Genomic DNA, 14,005 nt, shown 5'->3' with positions numbered 1-14,005 from the left:
CATGCAAGCCTAGCCCACACTATATAAATACAAGAGCCATATTTAATTAGTCATACTTTTGATCTCTAAATTAATTCTAGATTAATTATAGATCAATACTAATTAAATAATATGATTTTATATTAATATATTAGGACTTATAATATATTAATAAATCATAACTTATACTATTCTCAAACGATTATCCATAAATTGTTCGGGTGAAGTGCAACCCAAATGGACCATGCCGGGTCGGGTCAAGTACATACCAAATATAGTTATGGACTTAGACACTATATCTAACAGTCTCCCACTTGGATAAGTCTAATAACTATAGTTGCAAGTATGACTTCAGGAACCGATCAGCAATCGTAGCTCTTTAAACTCTGTTGAACTATGAAGCGCCATTTTAGATAAGTGATCATATAATCCTCTGTTCTAGATATCAGCCGGAAAAATACATGGAACATGTTCTTGCTTATTGTCCAGCATTTGTTTCCCGATTTCCGATTTGTTTGACATAGAACTTAACTGAACATATCAATTTAGTTCTGACCGGGCCCGGTACATAGGTCAAAACAAAATCATCGAGGGGCCCAGATATCGCTTCTAATCCTAGAAGGAACAGATAAACTTCGACTCATATGTTTGCTCTACTACTTGTTGAATTACACACAAAAGAACGGTTTATAACATCGAGTTACCAATGCGTTTTCGTGCAATCAATGCATAACCAACTCATAGGCAACAAATCATATCTCTAGGTTTGAAGACTTATATGATATTACCGTCTCACGATCACTCGAGATAAATTCCATGAAGTGATACAAGTGAGCGTGGGTTGAATCCAATACTCAGAACTTATGAGCACTCATGAGTGCTGTAGCCCCGCTTTGTCTAACATCTTAGTGTTGGATTAGGTGTCTAAGCCCATAACTATTATTGGTATGTATGTTTTAATTAGTAGTGATCAAGAATTAATTTGGAATTAATTTAGTGGTCGAAAGAGACTAATTAAATCTATGGGGACTAATTATGATAATTAGTTATATTTATATGTGTTGGGCTTATGATCCATGTTGGACCAAGTTTATGTATGGATACATAAAGAGTTGGGCCACATGAACCATGGATCATAAAACCCATGGGTATGGATTTGGGTTATATCCATGACCCTAGAAATCCCACATATAAATAGATACTTCATTGCCCAAAATCGCCACTTGTATCTTTTTAGAATTCATGGTCTCTTTTGTGTGCATGGAATTCTCTCTCAAGTTCATCCTTTGTCCATGGTGTGTTGTGATTCCATTTGAGGCTTCCACACTATTGGGGCTAAGCTCTTTAAGGCCAAATACACCAAGAATTCAAGCTCCATCAAAAGGTATGTCATGCTAACTAGTATATTATAATTTTATGTTAAATGCATGCTAGTTGTAAGATTAATACCTTGGAAACCATTTGCATGTATAATTAGTGAAAACATAGATCCAAGGTATTTAGGGTTGTATGTGCACCATAGGATGTTGTAGTATACGAAAACCCAACAGTGGTATCAGAGCCATGGGTTGTTTTCAATTATACTTGATGCAAGTTGCTGAAAAAAAAAACTGAAAAAAATCGAATTTTTTGCTGTCGGGACAGCAGACTCGACGAGTCCAGTGATGGACTCGACGAGTCCATGAACAAATTCATCCAACTCGTCGAGTTGGTTCATGCACTCGACGAGTTGGACCCCCTGACAGCTTATCTTCGAGTTTTTTGGCCTGTTTTGGATTAGAATCATTACCGCAAAGTGTTTTTGTTCATAAAATTTGTTTTTTGATACTATGGTAATGTTTATTCTCATCCAAATAAAGGATAATAATCAAAGTTTCAAGTTTTATACATGTTTATCTGATGCTTGAAAAATGTTGATTATGAATATTCATGTTTATGAGTTTGTTTAGATTAATAGGAAAAATTATGAGATAGTTGTTTTCAATCCAAATTAATCTTGAAGTTGTTCATAATATGTGTTTTTGTAACTTGTCCTCAAGTTACATGAATAGTCACATTTATGAATTTTAAAACCCATAAAAATTCCATAAGTTATGAAAAAATGAAGAGTCACATTTTTAATGCTTTTAAAGTCTTCCATAACTTGTCTACAAGTTATGGAACTTGAAGGGTTTTTTCCATTAAACCACTTTAAAATTCATAAGTTATGGAAACCATAAGTTTTTTGAATTGTTCAAAACTTGTCCTCAAGTTTTGGAATTTGTAAAGTCAAACCCCATATACACTTTAATTCCAAACCCAAGAATTTTAAAAGTTAAAGCTCAAACTTTATAGACTTCATTAAATTAATTAAAGTGTCTAATTAAAAGAGTTAATAATTCCATAAAGACATGTTTTAAGTTTAATTAAATTAAGAGTAGAGTTTAATTAATAGATTAAACCACCAAGTATTTTAAATGTTTAAAATACACCCTTATACTATTATAATATTAATAATTAATACTTATATATATATATATATATATATATATATATATATATATATATATATATATATATATATATATATGTATAAGAACAAAGTCAGTCTTACCGTTAGTAGGCCTCATTCACGAAGCCGGTCTATAAGGGGGGTATAAGGTTACTGCCTATAAAATGGCAGTTTAATGGGTGTCCACTCTCACCCACCGCTTCCTTGACCGGTGGAGGGTCGTTAGCCGAACGGGTAGGACAAGGACTATAATTCTCTCTTCATTAAAAGTATTAATGATAAATACTAAGTAACTAAACCTTTTATAAATACCCAATCTTAGTTACTTAGGAAAAAGTGAATAAGGTGCTAATCCATGAAATTACACTTTGCACTTTGTTTAAGTCGGTTAGTGGAGCGTGTGTGGTTAACCGGCACACTAACTCGTATTTAACAAGGTAGGCAAAGGGTAACCTAATGTTTATCATAGTATCGATGGAGCGTGTGTGGTTAACCGGCACATCGATTGAGGGGTAAACACTTAAGGGTACCAAGTAATTTGCATGGTTACTTCACACCTTGTTTTGTGATCCTCGGCATCCCAGTCACAAAACCTGAAGGGCACACTCGAGATTGAAACATGCCATTGAACAGTTCAATGAATCTCAAAGATCTAGGAGTTTCAAAAACCAATTAAAACCTAATAATATATATTTCGTTTTCATGGTGGAAATTGGTGAATCGTCATTCACCTACCTTCAAATATTTTATAGCTTGGATTACGGCATCCCTCTTCCAAGTTATAAAAGTATTGTGTTGGGTCCTAGCCTTAATATTTCATATTGGGTGTTATATTAAGGACTTTAAATCAGCTATCTTGAGTATCTCCCAAAAGATGTCTGGTTTAGACATTTATGATCTTCCCAAATCTCTTGAAACAAGCTTTCCTAAATGAAGATGATGTCCCATGGAAATCATACTTCTTTCACCTCCTCCATTTATTCTCCCTAACCCACAAGTTCCTGAAAGTTTAAGGTCACTCAAGCCCTATTGGCAAGCAAAGGTCTATGTGTGATCACATCTTGGAGATGTAGTCACATATTGACAAGCCGGGAGAGTTGGGTGTCAAAGTCTTGAGAAAGTTGGTGGCTCAACTACTTTCTAAGTCACATAGTGAGTTCTTTTGGAACACCTATGAAACAGACTATGACAAGACCCTTAATGATCTTATCTATTTGCTAAGATCAACTTCCTAAAAACTTTATGGACATTGACAATGATGACACTGGGAATCCAAAAAAAGCATTCTCTTCCCAATGGAAATGGATCGGCCATAGTCAACTCGGTTGACCAAATGGTAAAGAGAAAAGCTAAGTCTGAGATAGTCCCATTACCAAAGGGTCCATATGTTTATATTGCCAAAGAAAGGGGCATTGGTTGCGAAGCTGCCAAATATACCTAAGGATGTTAAAGTCAATAAGTTTGACTCTACTTCAAGTAAAGTCCACTATCTAACTCTGCTAAGTTTCTATTCTGAGATTCTTGATACATGATGTTACTGGGTCACATGTTGATGTTTTAAGAATCAAAGAAAAGTGAAGAAACTTAAAGAAAGAATATGCTGAATCTGATCGCGTAGATGGATTTCTATCGCATAGTTTGAAGATCGGATTCTTGAGCTACTTCTTAGGAGTTATGATATTTTGCTTAGGAATAGATAACAACAAGTTTTCATATGGATTGTAAGGATAAGTTTTTCCGCAAAGTTTTAAAATAAAAGGTAAATCTTTTGATTTTATTTATTTTAAAATATCCTTACAATGGCATTTGTGAAAATCTGTGTTGCTTATAAGATTCCATTAAGAGCAAGAGTGGAAATATGAATTTGATTCTTTCATTTGTGGTAGTGTCTAAATTTACCAAATAAGGAAAGATTCTCATCACCCAAGTTTCAGTTGGATAGAAACTTGGAATCATGCAGGTTGTATAGCATAATGAATGAGAACTTTCGAGCGTTGGAAAAATTAAGACTAACTACTTGTTCACATGGGTGTGTGAGTCAAGTGAAGGACTAAGAGATCGGGTACACATTCTTGTGCACTGGTCAGAGTCCACCACAAAAGATCGATAAGACTATTCGTCATAATTTACTATAGCTCAGTAAATATGATTATACTTACAAGCTTAAGTGTAATTCTGAGACATTGGAAAAGGTTCCAATGTATGGCAGAGCGAATAAGAAGAATCAATTTAGGCAGAAAGATAAAAGTTTCTCAAATCTGAAAAGATGGGAGAGTACTTTAGTATCATGTTTTAAGACCATCTTAATGATTTTGAGACCTTATCACAATTCATCCTCTAAGTGCATTCTGATAGTTAAGAAGAGGAGTTATGAATTATTGAAGTGGTTAAATCAAGAAGATGATTCATACTTCGTTCCAAAAACAATTCTTAGAGTTATACTCTAAGATTGTAACTTGAGTGACATGTCTTAAAGAAGGTTTAAAACACTTATCAAATGTAAGAGTAAAAGTTTTCGACTCTTGTACATTAGAAATTGGTAAGTTGTGATGTTTTGGATAAAACAAAGACCAACTAAGGCCAATTGTGTGAAGTGTTTGTCTTGATTAGAATCCACACTATCTCTTGAATATCTGACAAGAAAGTCTTATATGTCAAGAGGACAGTGGGAGTCTTAAAGGTCTTGAAAGTCTCAAGAACTAATCAAGAATAAAACCTGAAGTTCTTCACTAGCACACGACTTGAGGTTTATAACCTATCGTGTTGACATATTCTGTGCCCATTCCAGTTAAAGTTGGCTTTGCATATGAGTTCTTAGAGTTCTCAATTGGTTGCACAACAACTTGGAAGCAATGGTAGGCCCTTGAGCTGCCAGGTGGCAAGAAATTAAGATTGAGTTCAGTCCATATGAGTTTGGATTTGTCATTATCCTTGTCTTGTGACTATGGTTTTGACAATTCACATGGATAAGAACACATACACCATTAAATCTAAGGGTCATAAGTTTTCTCTCCGATTCATGAAAATGATGGTGAGGAAACACTTCCACCAAGTAGATTTGAAGTAGATAGCAATTGTGATATTTGCATTCTCAAAGTCGTTAGTGGAGCTGTGTGGTTAACCGGCACACTAACATGGACTTGTGAGAAGTGGCAAAGGTAATTGAGACTATGATTACGGCATCCATTTTCATAGTTCTGAAATTGTTTAGACACACCTGTGAGCTATCTAAGATAAGGTGTATGATATTGATAAAGTTTTATCAAAGCAATCTAGTATCAGAAATCTGAACTTTGGTAAGAAAGTCAATAAAGTATTGTTTTTTCTAGAAGTTCAACTGATTTCTGAGTACATGTCAAAGCTAGTGGGAGCATAAGTGTTATGCTAATAATCATCATGTTAGTGGGAGCATGATAATTATGATAAAGGTTGCAAGTTAGCAATGTTAATTATAGAAAACAAAAGGTTTCAATTGGGAAAAAGTTGTTTTGCTATAATTAAGGGAGAGGAAATTATACTTCATCTCAAATATAAAAGCTTAGATTGAGGTTTTAATCGTATTTAGTCAAGTATATATATGAATGTTATGTTGGAATGGCTCAACACAAGAAAATTCTAATACAGGGTCCATTATTTGCGTTCTAAAATTCGATTATGATTACGACATCCCTTTTTCATAATCTGAATTATGAGAACTTGGCAAATTGAAATGGAAATATTATAGCAAAAGACTGGTTTAGTCTTTATGTGATACATCATGAATTGTGTCCCATATGCTTCGGATATAGGATCGATTGCATGTGCTATATTCATCCTTTCTAAAATTTTCCAAATGCTTGGGGCATTAAGAAGGGAAAAGGTCTAGAATTGGATATGGCTAAAAGGATTAAACAATTGTCGAGGACAATCTAAGGTTTACCAAAGATTGGTTGCTCAAGGACAGTTGGAAGTATAATGATAATTCTGGAAGGATCATATTGACATAATCTGTAAGGAGGAAACTCTTGTTCAGAAGTGATAGTCAAAATGGAATATGGAAATGTTTCAAAGTTAGAAATTATTCAATCTGTGTAAGATTAGGAAACTTAATGCAAGAAGGATGTTTCCAAGGAGTTGATCTCCTTTGGAATGCTCTGTAATGTTTGTTGTCAAGTCTATCTGACTTTGTGCATAATCATTACAAGAGGATCAATGCATATAAGTTTAGAATCTAACAGATTTCAGTAAATGGCATGAATTTGGAATTCTTGCATTTGCAGTAAGGATTTGGGACTATGAAAAGAGGATCATTGGAGTTATGTTCAATTGATCTATTTCACAAAGTAAAGATCATAGACAAACATAGTATGCATACTTGGTGTATGTCATGACTAGTGTTTAGAAAACATAGTGTACATGCTTGGAGCATGGGACAACTATTGTTTTAAATTCAAGAATAAAGTTGATAGCTGAAACAGTATACAATGAATAATGTGTAATCATATGGTGATAAATAAAAGGTGTTTTATTTATGTTCATAGGTTTTGATACCATATTCGATTAAATTATTCTTGTGTTTCATTTTGCATGTTTTGACTTCCAGAATAAACTAGATCATTGTTCTGGATGACTAAGTTATTCAAACCATCCACAATCGGTCATATGTTGGAAGTAGATATGAATTAAGACTGTCATGGGTTGGCTTGTAGAGGTCTAAGATGTTGGACAAAGGGCTACAACACTCATTAGTGCTCATAAGTTCTGAGTATTGGATTCAACCCGCGCTCATTGGAATCACTTCATGGATTTTATCACGAGTGATCATGAGACGATAATATCTTATATTCTTCAAACCTAGAGATATGAGTTGTTACTATGAGTTGGTTATACATTGATTGCACGAAAACGCAATGGTAACTCGATGTTATAAAACGTGCCTTTGTGTATGATTCAACAAGTAGTAGAACAAGCCATATGAGTCGAAGTTTATCCATTCCTTTTACCTTCGGGATAAAAGCGATATCTGTGGGCCCCTCGATGATTTGGTGATGACAAACGTAAGTGCTCGGCCGGGCCTGGACTGATTTGATTTGTTCAATTAGTCAGTCGTCATAAATCGGATATCGGGAAACAACAAATGGACAGAGAGAATGATTATAATCCATGTCTCAGTCCATATGATATTTAGAATGGAGGAATATATGATCCCTTATCTAATGGACATGTCATTTGATTTGTTCAGAGTTTGACAGCGGCTTTAAGAGCTATGATTGCTAGTCGGGATCTTGGAGTCATACTTGAATAATAGTTTTAGACTTATCCAAGTGGGAGACTGTTGGATTAGGTGTCTAAGCCCATAACTATTATTGGTATGTATTCGACCCGAGAGTAGCATGGTCCATTTGGGTTGCATATCATCAGGACAATTTGTTAGGATGGACTTTTGAGAGAAGGTTATTTATGGTTTATTAATATATTATAAGTAATAATATATTAATATGAAATCATATGTTTTAATTAGTAGTGATCAAGAATTAATTTGGAATTAATTTAGTGGTCGAAAGAGACTAATTAAATCTATGGGGACTAATTATGATAATTAGTTATATTTATATGTGTTGGGCTTATGATCCATGTTGGACCAAGTTTATGTATGGATACATAAAGAGTTGGTCCACATGAACCATGGATCATAAAACCCATGGGTATGGATTTGGGTTATATCCATGACCCTAGAAATCCCACATATAAATAGATACTTCATTGCCCAAAATCGCCACTTGTATCTTTTTAGAATTCATGGTGTCTTTTGTGTGCATGGAATTCTCTCTCAAGTTCATCCTTTGTCCATGGTGTGTTGTGATTCCATTTGAGGCTTCCACACTATTGGGGCTAAGCTCTTTAAGGCCAAATACACCAAGAATTCAAGCTCCATCAAAAGGTATGTCATGCTAACTAGTATATTATAATTTTATGTTAAATGCATGCTAGTTGTAAGATTAATACCTTGGAAACCATTTGCATGTATAATTAGTGAAAACATAGATCCAAGGTATTTAGGGTTGTATGTGCACCATAGGATGTTGTAGTATACGAAAACCCAACACTTAGATCTCTACAAGCCAACCCATGACAGTCTTGATTCGTATCTACTTCCAACATATGACCGACTGTGGAGAGTTTGAATAATATGATATAAACCATAACATAATTATTCTGGAAGTCAAAACATGTAAAAAGAAATAATAGTAAACGATTGACAAGAGATAGTAACACTTTACTCATAAATAACAACTTTTATTTATCATCAAATGTCAATTACATTTTACAAATTTCAAGATTATCTAACTACTAAAACTAATATCATCCTTCAGCCCTATGCTCCGAGCATGCTGGAGATGCTTAGCCCGAGTCAGTCCCTTCGTGAGGGGATCTGCTGGGTTCTCATCCGATGATACCCTCTTTGCCACGAGGATTCCTTCTTCTATTCGATGTCTAATGAAGTGATATTTTCTGTCAATGTGTCTGGATCTCCCATGATCTCTTGGTTCCTTGGCTAAGGCAACCACACTATTGCTGTCACAGAAAATCTCCATTGGCTCCTTTATAGCTGGTACAACTCCAAGGTCTCCGATGAAGTTCTTTAGCCATATAGCCTCCTTTGCTGCCCCGCTTGCTGCTATATACTCTGATTCACAAGTGGAATCAGCCACTGTCTCCTGCTTGGAACTTTTCCAAGTAATTGCCCCTCCGTTTAGAGTAAAGACCCAGCCCGACTGAGAGCGGAAATTATCCATGTCAGTCTGAAAGCTAGAATCACTGTACCCTACAACTCTCAAGTCCTCACTGCCACCGAGGGTAAGGACCCAATCCTTAGTCCTCCGTAGGTACTTGAGGATATTCTTTACCGCAGTCCAGTGTGCCTTGCCAGGGTTCCCCTGATACCTGATAACCATGCTCAAAGCAAAGGCTACATCAGGTCGAGGACACGTCATAGCATACATGATTGATCCTACAGCTGAAGCATAAGGTATTCGACTCATTTCTGCTATCTCAGCCTCAGTACTAGGGCTTTGTGTCTTACTCAATCTGGCGTTACTCTGGATGGGTAACTCTCCTTTCTTGGAGTTATGCATGTTGAACCTTTTCAACACTTTGTCCACATAGGTGCTTTGACTAAGTCCAATTAGTCTTTTACTCCTGTTTCTCAAAATCCTTATCCCTAGGATATAGGCAGCTTCTCCAAGGTCCTTCATAGCGAAACACTTCCCAAGCCAGGTCTTTACTTCCTGCAGGGTTGGGATGTCATTTCCTATGAGTAGTATGTCATCCACATACAGTACCAAAAAGCTGACTATACTCCCACTAGCCTTGATATAGACACAAGATTCATCTTCACTCCTTGAAAAGCCAAATTCTTTGATTTTCTCATCAAAGCAAAGATTCCATCTGCGAGGTGCCTGTTTTAATCCATAAATGGATTTCTCGAGCTTACACACTTTACTGGGGTACTCTGTACTGACAAAACCCTCTGGCTGAACCATGTAAACATCTTCAGCCAACTTTCCATTAAGGAAAGCGGTTTTGACATCCATTTGCCATATTTTATAATCATGAAATGCAGCAATAGCTAACAGAACCCTAATAGACTTAATCTTGGCCACTGGTGAAAAGGTCTCATCATAATCAACTCCCGGAGTTTGAGAATAACCCTTTGCAACCAGTCGTGCCTTATAAGTGTGTACATTACCATCAATGTCGGTCTTCTTCTTGAAGATCCATTTGCACCCAACTATCTTACGATCAGGTACATTGTCAACCAAGTTCCAAACTTGATTGTCATACATGGACTGTATCTCGCTATCCATAGCCTCTTTCCATTTAGCAGCCTCAGGGCCTGCCATGGCTTCCGTGTAGCTGTTAGGCTCATCCATATTTACCAGTGTGTTATCACTGATAAGTGTCTCACCTTCTGCAGTAATATGAAAACCATAATAATGCTCAGGTGCATTCCTAACTCTGGTGGAACGCCTCAGAGGTATAGATTCTTCAGTCGGCTCAACAGGAGTTTTCTCCTCAGGTTGAGGGCTAGGGTTTGAGGTTCCTTCACCACTTGACTCTTGAATTTCCTCAAGGTCAACTTGCCTCCCACTGTCTCCTTGGCTCATGAATTCTCTGTCTCGAAAGAATCCTCTTCTTGCTACAAAGACCACATTATCACCGGGTCTGTAGAAGATGTAACCAAAGGATTTCTATGGGCAGCCGATGAAAATACACCTTTCGCTTCGGGGTTCGAGCTTATCGTGAGTCTCGCGTCTCACGAAAGTCTCGCAACCCCAAATCTTGATGTGGTCTAGATTGGGAACTTTTCCACTCCACACCTCGTGAGGTGTTTTGGCAATCTTCTTTGTAGGGACTAGATTAAGGATATGGGCGGCAGTCTGTAAGGCATACCCCCAAAATGAGATTGGTAGCGAAGCTCGACTCATCATGGAACGAACCATGTCCAACAAGGTCCGATTGCGCCTCTCTGCTACACCATTCAACTGTGGTGTCCTAGGAGGTGTCAATTGTGAGACAATCCCACATTCCTTAAGATAGTCAAGGAACTCAGTACTAAGATACTCACCACCACGATCGGATCGAAGCATCTTAATGTTCCTGCCAAACTGATTCTCCACTTCTTGCTTAAACTCTTTGAATTTCTCAAAGGTTTCTGACTTATGCTTGATTAGGTAGACATATCCATATCTACTAAAATCATTAGTAAAAGTCACATAGAACCGATTAGCATCTCTTGTGGCGGTTCTGAAGGGTCCACACACATCTGTGTGTATGAGGTCCAACAAACCTTCACCCCTAGCACAAGTGCCAGTAAAAGATGACTTTGTCATTTTACTAAGCAAACAAGATTTACAACTATCATCTGACTTTAGGTCAAATGACTCCACGACTCCATCCTTTTGGAGTTGGCCAATGCGTTTCTTGCTTACATGTCCAAGCCGACAATGCCATAAGGATACTTTATCTAAGCTAGTGGAAGAGTTAATACACAATACATTATTTCCTAGATTATCTACAACAGATACAGTTTCATACACGCCATCACAAGGTAATGCTTTAAAATAAAGAACATTATTAAAGAAAACATCAATACTACCATTATTATTATCAAAATAAAAGGTAAAACCTTGTTTATACAATGAATGAAAGGAAATAACATTTCTTGCCATTTATGGCGAATAATAACATTTATTCAAATCTAATGTAAACCCACTATTTAGCACTAAGGAATAAACTCCTATCTTGGTGACAGGTGAAGCTTTCCTGTTTCCCATGATCAAGTTTATCTTTCCCTACTCCACATTCTCACTTCTTTTTAGTCCCTGCAAATCACAACATATGTGAATACCACAACCTGTATCAAGGACCCAAGACTTAGAATGAGGTGAGTTATTAGACAATATAGTGTATATACCTACATGGTTGGGTTTTTACTTTCCCATCCTTCAAATCTTGCTGGTACTTTGGGCAGTTTCGCTTCCAGTGCGACTTTTCATGGCAATAGAAGCATTCAACCTCATTAGGGTTAGCAGAAGGAGTGACAAAACCTTTCTTGGTTTTGCTTGAAGAGGAGCCTTCAAGGGTCTTACCCTTGGTACCCTTAGAAGGGTTCTTTCTCTTCTTCCCTTTGCCATGCCCGATTGCCAAGACATTGGCCGCAGTTGGAGTAGGAGTAGGAGTAGTAACAACCGACTTACCCTTTAGACCACTTTCGGCGGTCTTCAAGAGTCCTTGAAGTTTGCTGAGGGTGACTTCTTCCTTGTTCATGTGATATGTCATGCGGAATTGATTATAACACGATGGCAAGGAGTGCAAAAGGCCCGTGATGGGTTCACCATCCTTCATTCGGGAATGGAGGAGATTATTTCATATCGCTCTTGACGAACACTTTGATGGTAGCGGTCCATCAAGTCCTGGTGCATCTCAAAAGGATAATAGTCCTCATAGGACTTTTGGAGCTCGGCTCTCATGGTGGCCATCATGATGCATGCCAATTTTGTAGCATCTCTTTCATGTACCTCATATTCAGCAAGCTCTTCAGGAGTAGCAGTTGGCTCGGGTACCTTCAGCTCCTTGTCGAGAACATATTCTTTGTTCTCATACCGAGTGACCATCCTGATGTTTCTGATCCAATCTGTAAAGTTGGACCCATCAAAGATGACTCTCCCACAAAGATTCATGAGAGAGAAGGAGCTACTAGGGTTTGAGCCAGAAGCATTGTTATTGGAAGACATCTGAAAGAAGAGGGAATAGAATAGATTAGATATAGAGATAGTCCTTAACAAAACACCCAAATGTAATATTAAGGCTAGGACCCAACACAATATTTTATAACTTAGAAAAGGGATGTCGTAATCTAAGCTATAAGATATTTGAAGGTAGGTGAATGACGATTCACCAATTTCCACCATGAAAAACGAAATATTTAATTAGGTTTTAATTGGTTTAGAAACTCCTAGATTCTTTGAGATTCATTGAACTTTCTTCAATGGCATGTTTCAATCTCGAGTGTGCCCTTCAAGTTTTGTGACTGGGATGCCGAGGATCACAAAACAAGGTGTGAAGTAACCATGCAAATTACTTGGTAACCTTAATGTATTACCCCTCAATCGATGTGCCGGTTAACCACACATGGTCCATCGATACTATGATAAACATTAAGTCACCCTTTACCTACCTTGTTAAGTTCAAGTTAGTGTGTCGGTTAACCACACACGCTCCACTAACGACTTAAACAAAGTGTAAAGTGTAATTTCATGGATTAGCACCTTATTCACATTTTCCTAAAATAACTAAGATTGAGAATTCAATAAAGTTTAGTTACTTTAGTATTATCATTATACTTTTAATGAGAATTTATAAGTCCTTGTCCTACCCGTTCGGCTAACGACCCTCCACTGATCAAGGAAGTGGTGGGTGAGAGTGGACACCCATTAAGTTGCCATTTTATAGGCAACAACCTTATACCCCCCTTATAGACCGACTTCGTGAATGAGGCGTACTAGCGGTAAGACGACTTGATCTTATACATATATAAATATTATTAAACTTATAATATTATAAAGTATAAGGGTTGAATTTTAACTTTTAAAATTCTAGGGGTTGGAACTAAAGTTTTTAATATGACTTTACATGTTCCAAAACTTGAGGGCAAGTTTTGTAAACTTTCAAAACTTTTCATTTCTCATAACTTATGAGTTAATGGTTATTAAAAATGAAGACTCTTCATTTTTTGTAACCTATGTGTTCTTTTAATGGTTATTTATAAATGTGACTTTTGGTTATCCATAACTTAAGAACTAGTTATGGACTCCATTAAAACACATAAAGATCAAGAATTAATCTAATCAATTATTAGCACATAATTTCTATGATCTTCTAAACTCATATGTTTATGAATGTTCATATCAAAAATTTCAAGAATCGTAAGTACATATACAAAACTTGAAATTTTGATACGAGCTTTTGAACAAAACTTCGATTTTCAAGTTT

The sequence above is a fragment of the Lactuca virosa genome, chromosome 5 (assembly GCF_052849685.1).
Source record: "Lactuca virosa cultivar CGN04683 chromosome 5, Lactuca_virosa_CGN04683_v6, whole genome shotgun sequence".
NCBI classification, from domain to species: domain Eukaryota; kingdom Viridiplantae; phylum Streptophyta; class Magnoliopsida; order Asterales; family Asteraceae; genus Lactuca; species Lactuca virosa.
This window is presented reverse-complemented; position numbering follows the sequence as displayed.